General features: G+C 37.7%; 1 protein-coding gene, 1 non-coding gene and 1 pseudogene across 11 annotated transcripts in view; 2 read left to right on the top strand and 1 right to left on the bottom strand.

Annotated features, from left to right (window-relative positions):
- VTI1A (vesicle transport through interaction with t-SNAREs 1A) overlaps positions 1 to 22,418 on the top strand; it is a 324,109-nt gene that overhangs the window by 104,728 nt on the left and 196,963 nt on the right. The window lies entirely within an intron of this gene.
- Positions 14,505 to 14,619, bottom strand: LOC112470181 (annotated as a pseudogene).
- On the top strand, positions 17,687 to 17,805 carry LOC112470205. Its single transcript, XR_003042881.1, has one exon. It is a non-coding gene; the product is annotated as a 5S ribosomal RNA (ribosomal RNA).

The following is a 22,418-nucleotide window of genomic DNA, read 5'->3' as shown; positions in this document are numbered from 1 at the left end:
GAAAAGTTTCTAGAAAGTATGTTCGTCAGCCAGTTACATGTTCAGTTCTTCCTCAGTGCTTATACTGATGGTAACTTACTGCCAATTGGAACATAGTGTCTAAGTTTATCATAAGAGAAAAGTCTTACTTGGAACTAATAAAATCTATTATATGTGGTACAATATATTATTGTAAAACACCATTTTTATAGTTTATAAAGTAATTTACTTTATAAAATGTGGTTTGTTAGGAGTATAATTTTTACCAGTTTATGAATTCATAAATGAATGGCAGTTCTATTTTTCATTACCTAGAGTTATATAATGTGGAAATTGATCATTGTTTACACTTATATTCATTTATTAAGAAAAATAAGTCTGTGATATCAAATAATTAGAATTAACAGAGTAATTTGAAATTTACGGCATCAAGCTAACATGTATTTTATTTCTTAGTTTTTTATGCAAGTACTTTTTTTTCTGATAGTGAATAGTGGTATCAAAGCAAAGGTAGTATAATTAGGAAGGACGATTCGTCTTATAACTGAAACTGTGTAACGACAATCTGCAAAGTTAGATAATTGGTTTTGTTAGTCTATTACTTACAGAATACCTCCATGGGATACTTTGAGATAGTAAGTGCTATATTGGTGACCTGTCTAAATCTAAGAGTAACACAGTTATTCCAAAAGGTGTGGTAGAACATGTCTCTCTGTTAATGACCTTAGATTACCTGGATCTTTCTGAAAAGGAGGACCATTTTAATTGAAGAGGAGTATTAAGAATTAGCACTTAACTAGGGCACACACCTTTGTAGACAGAACAGATTGGCTTTTGTTTATATGTTAACTGCATCTTAAAGTGACTAGATGGATTTTGACTATTTGGCAGTTTGTGATCATCTCACTTAAAATAAGGCTATGTAATGAACCCAAAATTCATTATGGGCCCCAAGGTGATATTTCATAGCTGTTTCAGAGTAGCTGAAACTGAAGTATCAAGAGAATATGCTATACATGTTAAGATACTGTGGACAGAGTCGGGGGAAAGTACGTGTTCTCTAATACAAGCAGCAGATTACAAGTCCGAAAGGAACTAATTATACACGCCAAAATGTGATGGAGCTGCTTTTTATATTAGCACCTCTGTTTACCTGTGCTCCAGGTGTGGAGCCAAGAGAATCGTTTACTAAGTAATCGCAAATGATTCTCTTTTGAAAGGTTGGAGAATTCCAGATAAGACCCCCCAATCTTATCCCGTAGCAGTCACCAACAGCTAAAAATTACCAGATACAATTATGTTCTTCCCTTGAAACTTGTTTAAATGGTCATAGTTTACTTACTTGCATTGTTTAGTCAATTTGGGGATTATGCTTTTCTTCTCCTCTGTAAATCTCCTTTGACCATCTCTCCTTTATGCTTCTCTGCCATGGGTCAGGCCCACTCAAGAGATGAAACTCAAATAGGTTAATTACTTGCCTTCAAGAAACTGTAGTAACAGATTCGTTGAAAAGGGAAATGACCATTTGTTGAATGCCTTCTGTGACCTTGAGCATACACTGCATTCGATAGTCACAATTATCTTAGAAGGTAGGTGCTGTTGTCCCCATTTTACAAATGAGAAAACTAAGGTCTAGAGAAGTTAAGTACCTAATCCAAATGAAGGACCATCTGAAGTCAAACTCCTTATTTTTTTCATTATCACATGCTAAAGGTAAAGTGTTTAATTGTCCCAATTGACTTCTAGAATAGAAAACAATTAAAAGGTGAGTTGGAACATCTCTTGAGTTAATACTTTGAGGACAGAGGTAGGCATTTTGCCTTCTCCATGGCGCCAAATCACATGGCAGTATTATGTATAATGCCATATAGTGGTGAGAATGAGAACTGACTAGGAAGGAGGATGTCCAGGGAAAACTTTCGAAGGTAATGATGTGGTATTGCTGCGAGCCTGCTTCTGAAAGTGGGTAAACAACTGCATCAGTACCACCTGGGTGCTTACCAACAATGCAGCTTCCTGTGCCCCAGTGCTAATTGATCAGATCATATTCTCTGGAGGTCTGTGCTAGGCATCTTCACCTCTAGGAAGTAACTTCAGGTGCTTCTGAAGCATACTAACGTCTGAGGGTTATTGCTTTCATGTATGAAGCATGTATGAACCTGCGGGACCCTGCACTTTGAAACTCCAAATGCCTGTCTGCAAAGTCTGTTTCTCTCTAGAGAGTTGTCTTTTCTGTGCAGTGTCCATTCAGTATCATCAGTTCCCTGCATTTTGGTACTCAGACATGCAAAGACATAATTAAGGAGATTTCTTCTTGAAAAGCCTACTGCGTGGCATCTCACACAATTATAAAGCTTGTTTATTTGTTGGCCTTTTTTAAAATACAGAATGAAATGTTGCCCTGAACAGCATCATATTAAAATATAAGACTATCTTTTGTGAAAAATGAAGTCAGGGCGTACATCTGGGAATCCAACAAACTCTAAACTGTGTACAAAATTTTTTTGTTAAGTTTGGAAACTGATAGCTGCCTGAAGGTCTCATATTTAAGGTCAGTTTCCTTGTTTCCTTCATTTTCGCCCTGTGGCCAAGAAAGGCAAGACTTCCTATGGGGGGAAAAAAAATGAAAGAAAGAAAAGAAAACTCAATACTGGCATCCCAATAGTAAAGGAATGATAAAGATGGAGCCTGGAATTTGTAATCTTTTGGATATTGGAATATTCTAGTTTTCAGTTGGATGAATTAGTAAACGGTATATTTCAGATTAAAAATTCAGTGACTGTTGACCTATATTTTGAGATATAAGCAAAAATGGTAGTGCCTATAATGAAGGTAAGCAAAGTATTTAAATAAAATGTTTAAATTTCAAAGTGAACTATTAATCATATAACAGCCTGAGTATCTCTGCACATTTCTCTGAAAAGGCTAAGCCAGCTGGATTTTCATATCCATTTTCTCACTAAGTTCTGGTGTCAATAAAGAAAGTCAGCACATTTTGTCTCATTGAAGTTATTGCCCATCTTAGAATTTTTCCACATCCCTCTGTCCTAGCTTTTGCTGAAAGAACTAAGGTAAGAGAATTAACAATAATAGACTAATAACGATACCGGTAAACGTTTATTGAGCAGTTATTATGTGCCAGGCACCGTGTTAAAGAGTTTACACAGATTATTTTGTTTAACTCTGAAACAACCCTATCATTATTATTATGTTTGCAGATGAGAAAATCAATAATCAATGCAGCTAATAATATTTATCAAGCATCTTCTCTGTGCTGGGCACTCTACGGTGCTGTTCCCTATGCTGTGTTAATCTTCATTGCATTCTATTTGTGATTTATGGGTATTTATCTTTACTTCACACATGAGGAAACTGAAGTTGACAGACCAAGGAGCTTATTCAAAGTGACATAAGTGGTCGGCATTAGAGATTCTAGGCCTCTCGATTCCTCATTCTACTTTATGTTTGTCCTAAGCTGAATTTAAAATATCATCTCATCTTGCTTATTCTTGCCGTGTTTAAAGTCCAAAGAAAAGACCAGTAATATCTTATGTATCCAGTGATTCATCTTAAGGAAACTTATTCTTCTCTAGGGGAACAACAGTAGCCTGGCAAGATATCTTAGGGTAAAAAAAAAGATGCAACAAAAGCATGCATTATAAGGTAGCGGGTGAGAGCATGTGCTGGAGTTAGACCTCAGTTTAAGTCCTGCTCTACCATCTTACTAGCTGTATGACTTTGGGAAAACTGACCTCTCTGTGCCTCAGTTTCATCATCTGTAAAATTATGATAGTGATAGCACTGTTGTGTGCCTCGTAAGCTCTCAGTGAAAGGTATTAGTGGTGGTGGGTGTTCCTGTTTTTTCTATATTTAAATCTTCGAAAAGATTTGTTTTTACAGTTCTTTAATCGTTTACTCATTTTATTTCTCAGCCCTCAGCAGAAGGGTTAAATTAAAGTAAAGAGGATAGACACCATGAAATAAGAGACCATTAAAGAAAGAAAGTCATAAAATGGCCTTTAAACAATCAAATAAATAATGGCTGCTTGTAATAATAACTTGAGTTAATAAAGAGATGGAAATGTTCTCTATCCTTTGTCTAAGGAGACAATGAAGTGTATTTTAGTGGTGTATTCTCATTAATTAATCAAATAAATGTTGCTTGAAGTTAAGTCAGTTTTAATTATCTGGAAAGTTCTCTTTCTAGAATACCCTGTTTCACTGCGGTACTAGATAAATGAGTTGTTACTCCACTCCTGTAGTGCTTTAATTTTATTAGGGATGACAGACCCAAATGCTGTGAGGTTTCCACGTGTAATGTAGCAAATTGTGCTTATTGTAGCTGAACTTGAGAGAGCATACCCCCACCTAGAAACATTTGATGTTTAAAAACATTGTCCTGGCCAAACAGATGTGATGAGAGTCAGCATTCAGCTCAAAGTTCATGGTCCCTGGAATGAATTACATTCATGGCCCTTAATACTCACTAGCTATGTGCATGTTCATCTTGTGTGCTGTCTGTCCCATTACCTGAAATGGTCTAAGCACCTTGGGAGTCAAGACTAAGCCTCTTTATTCCCCCCTCTTCCTGACCAGTGCCTTGCACTCAATGGGTCTGCAGCTTTTGCTAATGACAGAGGGTGTGTTTATTAGAAAAAAACATATTTGTGAAATCCACCAAACAATATCCATGCAATAGTTTCATTATTTTACATAAAAGGACCATGATATTTGTATGTTTGGTGAAAATAGTCAATCCCCAAGAAATGAAAAGGTAACACTAGATTACAAAGGAGATGTACTCGGCTGCTATGTGTCCTCCTTACCTGGGAGGCAGTGTACTACCCGTGAAAAGGCCATGAAGTCAAAGAGATTCCAATTTTAATTCCAATTTGACTATGTACTATCTATGTGGCTTGAGGAAAATTCTCCATTTCCTTCTACTTCTGGAGATCCCCATATATTCCAGCAATCTCAGTAATGTATTAAAACTACATGTTAGTTGAGGTATATTCAAGATCCAGTTGTGTGAGGGCTCTTCAGAACAACAAATCTGTCATTTAGCCTTGAAGAATTGAAGTACTATTCTTATTCCAATAAGCAATAAAACCCCCAATTAATCCCCCTATTTTTTTCTTTTCTTTCTTTCTTTTTTTTTTTTTTTAATGAAATAGAAATCATGTCAGACTCTACTTTAACTTTGGTGTTGTACTTTAACAATGTTCCCCGTAAGCTTCAGGATATGGCAAAATAAGTTGTTAGATTCTTTTTCTGAATGTAACTTTTCATTCACGTATACCTCTGCTGGTTTCTAGTGAATACTAATGTTAATTCCATTTTTTTCTGAATTACAGTACTCATTATATTCTCTAAACCATTGGTTCCTAGATATCTGAGTTTTAAAAATAAAATCAAGTTAATTGAGTGACGAGTACTGTATTGGGCACTGGGAGGAACATGAATCTGATAGGCAGAACAGAGAAGGAAATTAGCGAGGACAGTGTATAGGGATTGATTGGGTCAGGGAATGTGTCAATGTCTTGGTCTCATGGAAATTCCCAGATGTACAAAGGAAAATGCTGGGTAAATTTGACTTGGCTAGTACAAGACTTTATTGCTGAATTATTTGAATGGTGATCCCCAGTATGAACCCCAGTATTTGCATTTCCTCCTTGAAATGATTTTGCTCAACCATTTCAACAGATAAAACAATTAAAGCCCTTATGTGTTAAGTGACTTCGCCATGTTTACAAAGCCAGTTAATGGCAAAGGAAAGTTCTAGATTCAGGATCACTGTGTACTTTCTTCACTAACATGCAATTTCCATGACCACAGGGATCTTGTATGGTTTGCTCACCACTATATCTGTCTTTGGTGCTAGTAGTAGGCACTAAATAAATATCTGTAGAATAAATGATTGATTTCTCTCTTGAGATGTCACCGCCTAAAAATTTATTTGCTTTCCCTCACCTAGTGATGTCTTTCCACAGCACTGAAAACTGATGAAAATTGGGTAGTGTTCCTATAGCTCATTTTCAGTTTCTGATTTACCGATATACATATCTAATTTATGGACCATTTCATTATAATCTTTGTAAATGTTTTCATAAGTGTACAAATCAAGATATTCTTCCCGTGTATTTAAATATCGCTGATATTTATCCTCTCTTTGCAAGAGGGGATTTTGATAGCCAGAGGTACAGCAGTTTTCTGCTTTCTTCAGTAGATGTTTGTTCTTGTCCGTCATCTTTTCAAGAATGTTTGGTTCATCATAATGTCTCTTGTATGTGCCCTACAGGAAAACATGCCGACTCTATTTTATAGTTCAGTTGAATTAATACCACCTTCATTTAAATTAGAAATATTAAAAATAATTACAGAACTAAGTTATCTTTTACTTTATGAAATTAATTAATGTTTAATATATAACTTGAAGGATGGCACTCCGTTATTCTTTTGTTATTTATGAAGATATAGTCATAAAATCATTTCATTGCTTTTTTTCCTAGGCAGCACTGGAGCCATGTAAGCCATTTTGCCTGATAGACTCTATATTTTTAGCATTGAGATTGTTCTGTTAAAATAATGCTATTCCATTATTTTAGACGATGTCTTCTTGAAGTGAATCATTTACAATTACCTGCTTATTGTACAGGGCAATTTAAACATCTCACGGTTTCCTTGAAGATTTTCCTTGGTTCATTCTATATGTTTATCTTTTGCCTATTCCCATCCTACTTCTTTTAAAGGGGCCAGAATTATTTATGTCTCTTTATCAGTGGTTCTTCCCTACATATGTTCTACATACATGCTATTTTAGCATACATTTAATTATCGGATTATTTCTGAATACCTAAAAGGTACTATGCGCTGTACTAACGTGCAGGCAACACCCATATTCAGTAGCCTCAGAACTGTGCCATTCTCAAAATAATAAACTTTGGAATCTGAAGAAAATAAAAAAACATATTTCAAAGTGGAAGTCTGGAGTAAATATTAAACTATAGAGTATTTATCCTAGGATGCAACAGTAGAGTGTTGATTATAAGGTACTACCCCTATAATCAACACTCTACTGTAAATTTTTAATAATGCATTACTTTCATAATCAGAAGAAGATTTAAAAATAAGATGTTTTCTAATACCTACAGCAAGAAATCTTTTCCTGGCGTAATTATATCTGAGTGCGTAATTTTTACAGGGTACCAGGCTATACATGTCAAGGAAGTATTTTCCACAAGTTTTGTTCATAACTCATAGGTAGAAATAACATTTAATCAAAATTCCTATTATACACATACACACATACATAACTGAAATGAATATATCATAAAACAATATTTACCGCTTTAACTATGGGTAATATATACTATTATGTTTTCATCCTGTTTTCTTAAATTTGAAATTTTAGTCTTAATTTCTAAATTGATTTTATAATCCAATCTACAAGGTCACAATCCGTAGTTTGTATTAGGGATGCACAGACAAATATTTTTAGCCCTAATCTACAGCTTGTATATTCTACTAGGGAATATAAAACATTCATACAAAGAACTTTACTGAAAGACAATATGTTATAAATTCTGTAAAACAGTATTTTCCAAATTTCCATCATTTATGAACCACAGTCACAATTTTCACCTCATTTATGTAACACCATACAGTTTTACTTATTTAATATTTTTCTATCAATCAATTTTAAAGTGACTGAAATTTTTATTAGTCTTGTTCTATGTGAAATCATGAGTTAGATGCTCCAGCTAAGTTTTTTCAAATACCTAAAAACATACATAATTATGAAAATATTAAAGTAAGGATTTTGTGTACCACCAGCAATAGACCTAACACTCTGGTAAACAGTTAAAAGTGAAGCATGTCATAGGGGTTTGGGAAGAACGTAGCACTTGGGGTGGCCCTTGAAGATGGGATTGGTTACAAAGGGGCCATCCCTTTGGATAAAGCATTATGAACAAATGCACAGTGAGTAAAAAGTTCTTTGGGGAATAGCAAAATGTTAAGTTTAGCTACAGCATTGAATACAGATGGGGATTTGTAAGAAATAAGAAAGGAAAGGTAGATGAGAACTTAGAGGACCATGAATGCCAAAGATGTGAGGTTTCATGTCCTAGGCAATTAGAAGCTATTCAAGATATCTGAACCATGGGGTGGCATAATGAAACCTGTGCTTAGGGAATATTATGCTAGCAATAGTGTGGGAAAGGAACTGGAAAAAAGACTGATTTGAATTATAATTTAATTAAAAATTGTGTTTTTAAGTTACGCATAGATCTTATGGCTTTCATTAGATCAAATAAGCAGCCTCACAGGCTGTCGAAAATTACAAGAGGGCACAAGGCAGGGGAAAAAACCACCAGACCACCAAGTCTGTTTGCTATTTGACTTTTAGCAAATAATTTACTCATTGTTTATTTCTATTTCTTCTTTCCAATGGGATTAATAATGCCTACCCTTCCTCATTGACTTGCTGAGAAAAGCAAATGAAAGGAAGTCTGAAAATGCTGTGTAAATGTAAAGTAGCTTTCGGATTGTACTTGAGCTTTGTGAGCCAAAGAGGTGACCTGATAATCATTATGCGTTAGGATATGAATCTGGCCAGTGGCATATAAGATAGCTCAAAGGAGAAAAAATGCTAAGGAAAAGCATTTAGAACACTATGGCAGCAAGGCACAGAAGTCATCATTGAGACTTAGACTAGAATTGTGAAATCAGGAATGAAGAAGAGAAAATAGATGCAAGAGACGTTGCCGAGGAAGAATCAACCAAAACTCAACAATTCGGGTATGAGGACAGGAGATGGAGGCATGGAGTCAAGAGACAGATGGAGAGAACGCCAAGGTGGTTCCAGGCTTCTGGCTGAATAAAGGGTGCGCCATTAACAGAAAGAAAAATCAGGAGAAGGAATAGGTGTAGGGGGGAAAAAACTGAGCTTTAGGTATCAACGAGTGCCCAAGTAACTATGTCGAGCAGGCAGTTGAAATTTGGGGATTGAAACTTAGGAGTGAGGTTATAGCTGGATATGTAAACTTGTAAATCATTCTTGGAGTGATGCTAATTTAAGATAATTTAAGCTCTTATATTCTAAACATTAGCTATTTGAGTGGAATTTGTAAGCTTTTGGCCATATTTGAACAATATTTACACTCTTGTTTAATATTTTAAAATCCAATTTAACTCATTTTTTAAAAGCATAGCCCTATTCTAACTAATAATATTTGTGAAAACTTGAGTTTGATGTGATAGATAGAGTTTTTTAGTACCCATTAAAATAAATGAATAATTAACCATATTTCGTGATTGGAAGATGCACATTGTTTTACAATTTAACATTTTGAAATTAGGGTGTTTTACAATTAATGACATTTTACGAACTCTGTTGGTCAGACAGTAGTGGTGATATACTTGTCATTGTCATCACATGAGTCAACCTGGTTGTTATTCCTTGTGGAATGAGAAAAAAATGGCAGTTCCTTAATATTTCAGTCCGTAACCCATTTAAAGATCTTTAGAGGAAGTAATATGTTTTAATTCTTGTCTAAAAATCTTACCTCTGGCGTGATCAAGAAAGCACTAACATGGAAACTTGCAAATTGGGTATCACCAACATGGAAGCGAATCGCAGAGAAAGAAGTCGAAGACACTTAAGAAGTGCTGCATCCCTGACGCTCTTGGTGGCCCAGAGGACATTAACAACTATGAGCTGAAAACTGGTTCAAAAGAGTTGGACACCGACTGTGAGAAATTTTAAGAAAACCTCAACCCATTTGTTTTACATAATTTCCTTTGATGTATACACAAGAGTGATATATATATAAGAAAACCTCAAAGTGAGTAGCCTAAAAGCTCTTTGAATAAGTACAGAATAAAAATTTTAAGTGCTAAGAAAGCATTATGTCATAATGTAATTGACAGCCATTTCATAAGTTGCATATGAAAAATGGGGCATCTTACAATGGATGCTGTCCAAACTCAGATTGAACAAAGTATCCAAAATTTTTAAAAAATGTCAGTTCATGTTCCACTTAAACTCACCTCATAAATACTACTTTATGGAAGCACATTTAAGCCATCAATCAATCACCAAGAGCATGTGTATAAAGAAGAAAAGGGCTTGAGAAACCTGAGAAAGGTCCGCATTTCGTGGGAGAAAGAGGAGGCCGATAAAGGGGCTGAAGCAGATTAGTAAATGACTCTGGACAGTGGAGTGTCATGGGTGCCAAAGAAGGAGAGACTTTTAAAGAAACGGAAGTAACTTGGAGTGAGCAGATACCATGGAAGGCCCGGAGAATATTCAAACAGGTAAGAAATGGTGGCTTTGAGGAGTAAGAGAGCTTGAATACTGGGGGAGTTGATCCTAGACTTTTTGTGAAAAAAACGAGTAGAGAAATAAAACGTCGATGCTTGATAAGGATCAGAATTATTATTTTTTCCCCTCAAGCTAGGGGGCCTAGAGGTAGGAATTGGTAGAGAGGTCTTGATGACAACATAAAGGAGAGTAATTGATCGTTTTAGCACCTAGAAAGACATGCAAAGTGATAGAATCAACAGCAGAAGTTGAAGACGTAACCTGAGAAGGGAGCATACTTCCTTCGAAGTAGGAGTAAAGAGGAAGATAGAGTGGATTTTGAATAATGTTGAATTACAAAGAAGAGAACTTCAGAAGGATCACCATGGTTCCAAATGGGGAACCAGGTTATTCCCTGAAGATGAAGGGCAGGATCAAGGCCTTGGAAAGAAGGTGGAAAAGGCTCAGAAAAGTTGTAGGAAATGTCAAGGGGACTCAGCATGAACAGGTTCGGAAATGACTGAATTACGGCAAGAGCCCAGCTGAGGTCTAGGAGCACGAATCTGTAGTGGGCTCACTAGTGTGGTTTCACAAGTCTCCCCAGAATTGCATGGTCAGCCAGAAGTAGGAGCCAAGAAAGAAACAGTGGAAAGTTGATGCCCGTTGAGAACTGGCAGTAGGAACGACAGGAGATGGTAGGGTAGTAGTGAGTGCAAAGTGGAAATAGCTGCCAGATGGGGAGGCAGCGGGAGGCCAAATCAGGGTAATGGACAGGAAGAAAAGAGGGGCCTTAGATGATTGACAGAGTGTACGCAGAGAACCTAGAAGGAAGAGAAGGAATGTTGAATCCAGTTGGCTGGATGGAGATTTTGAGAACTTCAAGAGAATTTTAAAATAGAGGACAGAAATAACTATGTGCCAGAATTCTGAATGTACGTGTCTTAGAAGCCTGGCGATTAACAGCAACAGACCGAGGTTTAAATCCAAGCCCAGGTAGCGTTTGCACACTGTGTGACCGCTTGGATATACGTTTGCCCTCCCCACATTCACTTTTCTTTGTTCCTTGGCGACTGACTCTGTGGACCAACGGGATCCCTTGCCCTCTGGGTTTCAGTTAGGTTCACTCAGTGGGGAGCACTGGCAGGACATGAAACACAGGGAGGAGAGTAAGGTTGCGGTATGGATTCTCTTGTAGGATTGCAATGCTCTGGCTGCATTATTCTGTCTCCTCGGCTCTTTCTTCCACGGTCCTGGTAACTACTCCTCGCCTACCCTCCCCATTCTCAAGCCTAGTGGTGGTAACTTGCCCATTGTTACTTGCCCCAGGCAAAGGCACCAGCCATTGTGGTTTCCCACACCTTTTAAATAAGTCTCTTTACTAAAGTCTGCTTAAATTACCCAATTTGATTATGTGGTCTGTTTTCTATTGGCGCTCCGATAAAATCACCTTGGGCAAGTAACTTAGGCTCTCAGTCTCACTTTTCTAAATCTTCAACATTGAGATAATAATAGTACCTACTTTATAGGTTTGGCAGGAGGATTAGATTTGATAACGTAAAATCTGTACACAATGCAGGGCAAATAGTAAGCTTTTAATAAATGATGATGATGATGTAGTAGAAACTCTGGAATTTCCATTTATCCATTTATAGATTTCTAGAGATTTATAGAGATCAGAGACTGAATGTTTATATTAGCAAGTAGCATTTCCTAATGCATCCTCCTCAGTGGCAGAATTGAAGGGACAAATTGGAGAAGAAGAAACTCTAGCTACCTTTATAATCTCTGTTAGTCCCTCTTTCCAAAGACACTTTAGATTGATGGTATCACAACTTAATTTGAGAGAAGAAACAAAATATGCATAATGCTCTACACTATAATTGGAATATCTCTATTGTAAGTCTAAGTAAAAGTAGTGTGCTCGATATGCAAGTGCAGCTTCAAGACCATTTCTCCAACCCACCGCTTTGACACACCTTTCCAATAGTCGCTGTTAAATGTGGAAATTGTAGAACCATCGTTGGTCCTCTTGATTGTGTCACCTTCTCTGGTTCTGATTATATGGCCAATAGAAACCTTGGAAAGCACAGCTGTGCATTTTAGGTGACACAAAAGCAACAGTTTTTAAAACTTTTGGTTCAAAAACAACTTTGATGGAGGAGAACCCAGACACTCTTACCTTTCACTTGTTGTGACTTAACAAGGCAATACTTAGACTTTGTTAAGTGGACTGAATTATTACTCTGTAATAGCAGTATCATCTCAGACTCGATTAGAGCCTTTCAATTTGAAAGTGTTTTCGTCACTTTGCAAAAGTGTGGACATTATTATACTGTAAACGTGAATCCTCCGTGAGGCTGACCACTGGGAGACCACCATCAGGGACCAGACTCCGAAGGACACCAGTGAGTCCTGCAGCAACCTCTAGGAAAATAAAGGCCTCTTAACCTCCAGCAGCAATCCACTCAGGTTTACCAGTGACCATGGTGGTCAGCAAAGACGGCATTTTTGCTGATACACATATTCCCTGGGGGAGATCTGTAAACCTCACAAATTGTTTAGTGGTTTCATGTTTCACGTGCTATATGCATGTAGGCGTCTTGTAGAGATAAAGGAATAAAGGGGGCACAGTCAAAGGGTAAGCAGTGATCAAGAGCAGAGCTCCCTTGTTCAACTCGTGCTTTCGTGATTCTCTGTGCTTTTTGGCCCTGGGTGCTGATGCTAACAGCAGAGGATTTGTGTGGCTTTACTCACCTACACGCCATGTGTAGTTTTAAACCTGGGATAACAACTTCAGTTTGGTAATGTCTTGTTTTTCCAACTCTTCCAGTTCCCTAAGTTTGATTTTTGAAAACCCTCAAATCTGGAGGCCATTTCTCCATTGGATATATTTGTGTGTATATCCGCTCCATCAGGAATGTGGTTGCATTCAGGTCTGTTGTCCTAAGCGCCTTTGTTTGTGGCTGCATTCCATGCAGTTCAGTCTTTCAGTCCCATGTATTTACTAACTATTCAAATGCCTTGTGGTATTCACACACAGATTATGTAAAATAAAAAAAAGTACATTATTAAGGCTGTGGGTGCTGTGAATGGATTATTACAATTTGCCTATCATGGTAATGGCACCTGTTAGAGGTGTGACACAAAAGGCAGTGACAGGCAGTGTAATTTAGTAATTGTGGCCATTGTACTGTATGGCTGGTCAGTTCACCAGGCAAGTACAAAGAAAGCAGTGTTATAGCAGAGCAGGGGTGGGTATGCTTAATAGAGAGAGCTAGTTGTGTACTGAAAGAGACTTTTGGTGGAGGGCTAGCTCCCAGGGGGGCAACTTCGAATGAGTTGAAAAGAATGAACAAAAGTACAAAAATGGTACAGGTTTTCCTATTTCAGCTCTTAAAGCGACAGACGAGGTATGTTGGTGCACATTGCCAGCACTGTCTCCTACTGCCAAAACAGCCTATTTTCAAAATACTCAGTCAAACCTGCCTTGTCACATGCCAGTCACATATAACGTACTCTTTTCTTCTTTTATATATAAAACATACTGTGTCAAAGTTCAGATCTAACTGGCGTAGGGGCAAATGCGTTAGTCTGCGAAAACCATTTGTTTACAGTCTACAACAGTATTTAAAGGGCACATGACCAGATTTAGAGAGGATATAAATATATACCCTTTTCCTCTATTAATTGCCCTGCCTTTTTTCTTAGTATTATTTTGATATTATGGGGCAGTTTTGCTACTAGTCTGAAAATTCTATCAATGTAATTAAGGCTGAACTTTGGCAACAGAATGGGTGATAGAAATTAATAGTAAGAATTCATGAAGCACATTTTCTCCTCACCTCAAGAAGTCATGAAGTGAAACTATTTCTCAAGGCACTACTGAGAAATCCTGGAGAGAGAAGTGAGTGAAAGTGCAATTAAGAGGACCAAATATGCCAAGATGACTTTTTTATCCTAAAATAATATATCCTGGGTTCACTCGTAGGAGGATGCCAAATTGACATCATGTATCACTCCTCTGTGATGTCAGACATAGTATAGGATGTGCCATTGGAAAAAGCAATTTCCTTCACATGTCTCTTGCTTCCTTTACTGTCCCAATTTAAATCATGACAAACAGAGCTCTTCTCACATTGGATATCGAATACTTCTTATAGGTCAGGCACCATACTAGGCTCTTTATAAGCATTTCCTCATTTATTTATTTTAGTATTATCTATGCCTAAAACACCTGGTCTTCCAGGTGGTCTCCCATCCAAGTACTAACCGGGCCCGACCCTGCTTAGCTTCCAAGATCAGACATCGAGCTTGTTCAGGGTGGCATGGCCGTAGACCATGGACCGTGGCTCCACTGGGGTACAAACCCAGAACCTTCTGTGTGTAAAGCAGACGTGCCAACCGCTACACTATGGAACCACGTCCACATTTCCTCATTTAATCTGTGTACCAACCTGTGGATTATAGGTAGAATTACTATCCCCATACAACAGACAAGGAAACAGAGGGTCGGGAATTTTCCATGGCCTCCTTATATGCAGTGAGTTAGGGCAATATATTCACACTCTCTCCATGTCTAGATATGTTTTTTTGTGTATATGTGTGTGTGTGTGTGTGTGTGTGTGTGTGTGTGTATATATATATATATATATCGAGAGAGAGAGAGAGAGAGAGAGACAAAAATACTTTTAATTCTATAGCATCTTGGAACAAAGTAACCATGAAATATTTGTAATGATAGTTGACAGGGTCTTGAAAACAGATATGTCCGTAAGATTCCAGAATCTTGTTATGGAATAAAGTATCAGCATTTCGTCCCATGAATCATTTAAATAGCATGGGCTGCATTAACTAGGTCCGTTACTGAGGGTGGATCAACTTATGTAGAATATATGATGCCGCTGGGAGTCAGCCCAGCTTTAATAAAGGGCCACACAGAAGGAAACTTCTGCTACAAAATGTCGATTCATATCTCTAACTTGTGTAAATAGTGTTGCAGACAGTACTAGACATGTGTGACTAGGCGAGGTGTGCCACTGTTCTGACTCACTCATGCAGCTCTGGCCATCAGCCCGACGAAACGGGCGTGCCCCTCAGGAGGGTGCCAACTGAATGGAGGCAGTTGTGTGATATTTAAAACATGATTTTGTACTTCTGCTGTGTAGAACAGCTATTACAGCTTGTTACTTTGCACCCGTTTTGACATCTGAACATTCTTAACTGAAAAAGAATGTCATTTTCATGAAAGAACGTGCTGTACAATAAAGTTAGCGTTTATGAGTCCTAACAGATGCAATGATTTGATAAAGCTTGAATATTCTCATAGGCAGAAGTTTCTCCTTATTCTGTTTCCTAGAAATTATTCCAAAATTTGCAGAGTAGCCATGGGGAAAGGTATAGGAGGGTTATTTCTGGTGTCAAGTTGTACAAAGAAACAAAGTATGGATTTTTTTTTGTTGTTGTTGTTGTGTCACAGGCCTTCCTCTGCCTCTTGGTATCATATTGTGAGCAACTGTGGAAAGAATTAGCATATTGACATGCTGCATGTAAACACTCTTCCACAACTGTAATCTAGCACTCAAGCAGAAAAAGTGGTGGGTGTTTTATACAGACAGAAGCAGAAGCGGAGATCAATATTCTCTAGTTTAAAGATTGCACTTACGTCTGATTAAACCATCTGGGTTTCCTCAGCAGCTGAGGTCAAGGATGTGGCCGCAAACCTGTGTGCTCATCAGACTGTTGGAGTCAAGTCCTCTGTTTGTATACAGTGTATAAATGGTAATGTGGATAAACACTGCCCTCTCCAACCACATAATTACGTCGATTGCTGAAAAAACCCAGAAATGTACCAAAATATCACAGGGAAGCTATTTCTAACACGACTTTGCTCTTTATGGCTAAGTGGCAGCCACTGGTTTTTTTTTTTTCCTTCTTCTCCTAAATTATGTGTTCTTGTTTCAAGCATTTAGATGATGCAAAACAGATTTTTGTGGCAACATTCTTTTTCGCAGCCAAAAAAGCATTCAAGGAAGCTCTATACTCCTCCTAAGTTGCTATTTATTCTGGACCTTTCGTATTATCGGCATAAACTCATTGCGTTTTAAAATGAGAAATAACCTACTTCGGGTTGTTTTTTAGAACTGCTAATAATGCCAATAAAATATCTAATTATGATGGGAAGTGGAAGTTTTTAAATGATTAGTTACAAACGAATAATAATAAATGAACATAATAGATGCAAAAAATAACAACAGTTCTCTGTTTTCCCACAGTACTCTAAATAAAGCAGATTCTTTCCAACAGAGACGTACTGGTTTTTTATCCGGATAAAATAAAGGATAACTTTGTGATTTCATATGACCTGTCATCTCCAAAACAAGGAATCATTTCATTACGTCTTTTAACATCAACTTCCTTATCACTCTTTGTCCCTTTTTCATCTTCTCCTTTTCGCTTTCCTGCTGCTTTTCTCTGTACCTCTCCTCCTCCTGCGGCCAATCTCCTCAGAAACAATTGCGGTTAGCAGAGTCGGAAGTCACAACAGTTACTCTCATAGCCACGGTAAAAAAGACCAAAGTAAACAAATTCACAATTTCTCATTTCCAACATCTCCATTTTGCACATCCTATTATTATGGCACTTAGTTTTAGGGTAACCACTGGTGATTTAGTCGTCTAAAAATGGCCAATGGTTTTTAGCAGCAAACATGTTTTATTCTTTCACGGACCTTGAAATTTAAACTCAGAAATTCCACATCCATAAACTTAGCTTGTTCTAGCACCGTCCATTTATACATGTAAGTTCACGTTTTCATTTGTTTGTCTGACTTCTTAGGAATTAGATTTAGGATCTGGGTAGGGTTTCATATGTTTCAGTGGACACCGATGCTATATGTGGACTACATACCCCTTTTAATAGGTATAAGAGTCAATTGTTTCAAGAATGTTTTAGTTAAATAAAATTTGTCAGAAATTATTATTTTTCTGTTTGTGGTGTTTACAAAAGCATATTCAAGGTTCCTTAGCTCTATAAATGTTCTGAGTGAACACTATTTTCCAAAGGTTTATTTAACACATTAATACCTGCCATGTAAAGACCATTGCAATAGTCACTGTGGAAGCTTCAGAGGGGTATAATGTATGTTCTTAAGAGCTTATGACACAGGAGAAAGAAAGTCAGACAATAGCAAATCGAAAGCGGGGCTGGAGACAGGCATAGAGGGTAAATGAGTGTGATTAAGGGAAAGGAGCTGGAAAGAATATCAAGGGAAAAGGAGCGAGCTCTAACTGTTGCGTAATGATGAAGAGGAAAAGAGAAAGGCGATACGTTTTGATGAAGGAGAGCATGTGAAGTGGCTACGTGAAATGGAATTCCTGGAAATCTAATTATCAAAAGGTACCTTTGGTCTGCGGCCATGCCACCCTGAACAAGCCTGATCCCCTCTGATCTCAGAAGCTAAGCAGGGTCGGGCCTGGTTAGTACTTGGATGGGAGACCACCTAGGAAGACCAGGTGCTGTAGGCGTAAAAAAACAAAAAATAAGGGGTTGTAAGCTGACAAGGTCCTTGCAATCTGTGAGGTCAACCAAGGGTTGCCTTGCCTAAAAAAAATAATAATAAAAAATAAAAATAAAAGTTAAAAAAAAAAAAGATACCTTTGCAGAAAACATCGAAAATTGACTGCGATTAAGTTATACTTTTTAGAGCACTGAAGGTAAAGAGTAATTTTCTAGACCTGTTCCCATAATTTGAATGGATTAATTACTAAACATACAAATACAACTACTACAACTCAAAATTAGATTCCAGGTGGTATAACTGGAATTATGAAAATGTATTAACGAAAAAGTAGCAGGACTTTTGGAAGGTTATTTTTCCCTCCGTGTGTGAGAAGAAAATGACTTTTGGACCCTTTCTTCTCCCCCTCCCTCCGAATTCCTGAACTGTTTTAAGTGCTTCTGATGCTTTCTTACATTCTTAATGCATTGTTTTAATCAGAAGGATTTTTTTTTTTACCCTTAACTTGTGCTTTGTTGGTTTTAGTAAAATAAGATTTAAAAGCCACATTGAAATGAAATTAAAAACCACTGCTTCTCTGATGTCATGAAAGAAAAATGAGGTGGATTTAGACAGGAAAATTGTGTAAAGAAAACTTCATGGGGCTTTTAAAGGAGCTTGTGCAGTGTCTCCCAACTTGAACTAAGCTGCGATTGTGTGTTCAGCGTCTCTACCTTGAACTTAGTTTTATGAAAAGAAAAAGTAGACAAGTAACAGAGATATACATAGAAATACGAGTGGCCTGCAGCAAAAAGCAATAAATATAGCTTGTTTTTCTAGCTTCTCCAAAATAGTTGTGATTTAGACCATATCATTATGAAGTTGTTTTTTTCCTTTAGAAAGAAAAAGCCTAATTTCTAAAGCCAATCAGTACTAAAAGTAGTAAATATAATAAATTTCAGTGTTACTTCAAGATAGAATGTTTGTAGGAAGTACTACTTATTGAGTGTTTCAAGTCATTCAGTGAAAGACTGAGAATATTGTAACATTTGAAAATTAGATTCTTCTATTCATTTCAGAGCTACTATCCATTTTTTTTTTTTTTTTGGTAAATGAATGATAATACCCTCTTACAAACTAAGATCACAAAGAAGGATGAGGCTTTGTTTTACTCTTAATGGTTTAAAGGCATTTCCTGAGTCTTTCTTAGAACTGCAGGTAGAGAGTGGTGAAAGTAGTAATGCATAAAAGGTAAGTTTTATTAGCTTTGCAAGTTCATGTCTCTCACATAGGCTGTCGTTGTGCAGGGCTTTCATGCATTATAACATGTGCTCAACACTTTCTGTTAACTGACAGCATTAACTTCCGTGCACGTCATCACTGTGTCATGAGTTTGTTTAATCACCTTGCTCCTTTATTCCAGGCTTTGTCCAGCTTTCTTACTTCTCCTGACACCTTCACTCACTTACAGAACACAGTTCCTGGCAATGATTGGAGGTTTTTATTTCAGTCAAGGATCAGTGCAGTTTTCTATCACCATTTTTCCTACATATTTCTACCCTTTACATTTCTCATTTTTTATTTTCAAAGTTTTATAGTGAAGGTGCCAATGTCGAAGATCTTTGCTTTTCAGTGAACTATTTCCTTTGCCTTATTGTGTCTGAGAACTGGTTTGTCTTATTAGAACTAAAACCTCTTTCCTCTTAATTGGGGGTGGGGAGAGGGGGAGGAGGGGAAATGAATTGCAGTGAATTAACATCTGACATATCTAAAAATAATAGTGATGATAATAGCTAGCATTTGTTAAGCACTCGCTATGTGTAGACACCATTCTAAGTGCTTTACACGTATCAAGTCCTCACCACAACCCTCTGAAGTAGGTAGTATTTATACTAAGGAGGCCACAGAGAGTTTGGTAACTTACCGAAGGTAGCACCACTAGAAAATGGCAGAATGGGGACTTCAGCCAGCAGTCTGACACAGGATCTGAACTCATGACCAGGAAATTATTGCTAAAAGTGAATGTATTAAGTCAGAAGAGAGAAAATTTTATGTTAGAAAAACCTGAATTTATTTCATGAGAATTGCAATGTGCGTTTCCTTAAAAGATGATTTATAGTTTTCTTCCTTTTTATAGATGTAGTGTGTGTAGGGATTGAAGGGCCAAACCTTAATGTTAGGGTGCTATTTATGTGTAGATTTCTAGTTTTCATGACACAATATTTTTGTACTCAGAGTATGAACTCAGTAACTGAACAAAGCTTACTTTTCCACCCAGATGTTTTTACACTAATTTCTATTAGGAATATTTTGAGTACTAGCCATGTTTCCTGATATTTAGCAAGAGATGAAAGTTGGTAGCCACTCAAAGCATGTATATAGGTGAGTTATTATTAAGAATTTTTTTTTATTAGAGATGATAACGGAAGTGTATATTTAGTGAATCAGAGAAAGTTATCAAGAGGAAAGTAGAGTATTGAATATATATAGTCAATATATATTCTTTATATAGAGAGAGAATCTCTATGTATGTATTTGTATGTATATGAGAGAGATATATAATTTCTTTATTGCATTAGACCAGAGATTGGGAACAAGAACAGAAGATATGGCCAGGATAATAATTAGTGTACAAAAAGATAGCCACCACACAAGAAAGAATTAGCTTCAGCTAAGATATCTCTATTTTGAACTGTAATGGTAGGAGCTGAGCATGTAAAGCACAGGGATTCATCTTCTTCTTGTGTTCTCGGAATTATGTCCCAAGAGATTTCTTTCTAAAATATTTTTATATTTTTCAGTATATGAAATTTACCTTCTCAGAGCCTTTCCTACCTCTTGCTGGCAAGATAAAACCCCAGCATCTCAGGCTGCTGTTCAAAGCCCTCAAGCTCCTTCCCCCTATCCCTCAGCATCTAAGCCGCAGCCATATCATACTGACTCCCTTGCAGGTTACTCGGTGTGGTGGACAGAATGGCCCCCAAAGATGTCCATGCCCTAATCTCTGGAACCTGAGAATATTTTGCAATCCATGGCAGAAGGGGCTTTGCAGATGTAATTAAGGTTACAGACCTTAAGATAGTTTCTCACCCTGGTGGTCCCAGTCTAATCACATGAGCATTTTAAGCAAAGAACTTGCTCAGGCAGAAGAGATTCAGCCGAAGGAGAATTGGGACAGAGTTGAAGGATATGAAGGACTCAGCTAACCTTGGCTGGTTTAAAGGTAGAGCGGGCAGTATGATAAGGAACATAGACAGTCTAAGAGGCTGAGACAGGGCTTTGGGGCTCTGGCTGACAGCCAGCAGAAAAATGGAGACCTCAGTCCTCCAACCGCAAGAAACCGAGTTTGGCCAACAACCTCACTGAGTTTCAAGTGGAGTGATTCATCTCCAGAACCTTCAGAAATGAATGGATCCCAGTCACCCCCTTGATTTTGGCCTCGTAATACCCAGAGCAGAAGCAGCAGCCATGCCCACCTGGACTTCTCACCTTTGGAGCTGTGAGATAATGAATGTGTGTTGGTTTAAGCCATAAGTTTGAGGTAATTTGTTATAGTAGCAAATGCCCTTTCTTCACCCATTCTAACTGTCAACATCTGTTTATCTTCCAAGGCCTGACTCAAATGACATTTCCTCCATGAAGGCTTCCCTGAAAGTCCCAGGCAGAAAAATTACTCCTCCATTTGTCAATGCCATGGAGTGTCTGCCTCTGCAATGGTTTTGTGTTGCATTTAGCTGTTCGCATTCATCTCTCTCCTCCTAAATTATGGCACTTGGAGTCTGTGTGTGCTTTGGTTTATGTCCACACATTATTCGACATAGTACTTTGTACAGAGTCGGTGCCCAGTTCTGTAAATGTTACATTCTGAATGTCCTCAGAGGACCTACAGATGATTGGACATGGTACCCCTATACATTTACTCAATCTGCAAATTATGGGGCTATGTGGGAAATAAAACCAATGTTGTTCTTAACCCTGTGGGGCTTACAGTTCAGTGGTGGAACAGAAGGTGTTAACCACAGGGGGCTGCCGGTGAACCTAGAGTTAGACCTGTGTTACCTGTAGTAGGAAAGGGATACACAGTTCTCTGATATAATGCCTTATAGTCAAGTGTTTACCGGATGAAGGAGTACTCGGATGGGACTTGAAAAAAAGGACATAACCATTCAGGTTATTCCACTTAAAGGAGAGCATGCATAGTGATAATTTCAAATAGAAATAGGGATGAGCATCTGATACTAAGAGTGAGGAGAAGCCTTCTTTCTCATCTTCTTAAAGGATGCATGAGGAGTGAAATTAAGCTGCAGCCTGAAGAGTTTCAGTCAGACTAGGAATTTTCAGCCCTGGTTCAACATTAGAATCAGCTGAGGAGCTTTTAAAAATGGCTGTTGCTTGGGCCCCATCCCAGACCAAATGAATCCCAGACCAAATGAATCCGAATCTGCAGGGTAAAGTGTAAGCACCGATAGTTTTTAGAGCTCCATGGCTACCTTTGATGCCAGTGAAGCCTGAGAACCAACGCGTTAGCATTTTCAGTGCATTTTTGGATGTCGTGGTCAAAGGCTAGACAGGGTTGTGACACAGAGGCAGTGAGAACCCCTTCCTCAGAAAGAGCTCTATAAATAGGTTAGAAAACGCTCT

The sequence above is a fragment of the Pteropus alecto genome, unplaced genomic scaffold (assembly GCF_000325575.1).
Source record: "Pteropus alecto unplaced genomic scaffold, ASM32557v1 scaffold177, whole genome shotgun sequence".
NCBI lineage: Eukaryota > Metazoa > Chordata > Mammalia > Chiroptera > Pteropodidae > Pteropus > Pteropus alecto.
This window is presented reverse-complemented; position numbering and strand designations above follow the sequence as displayed.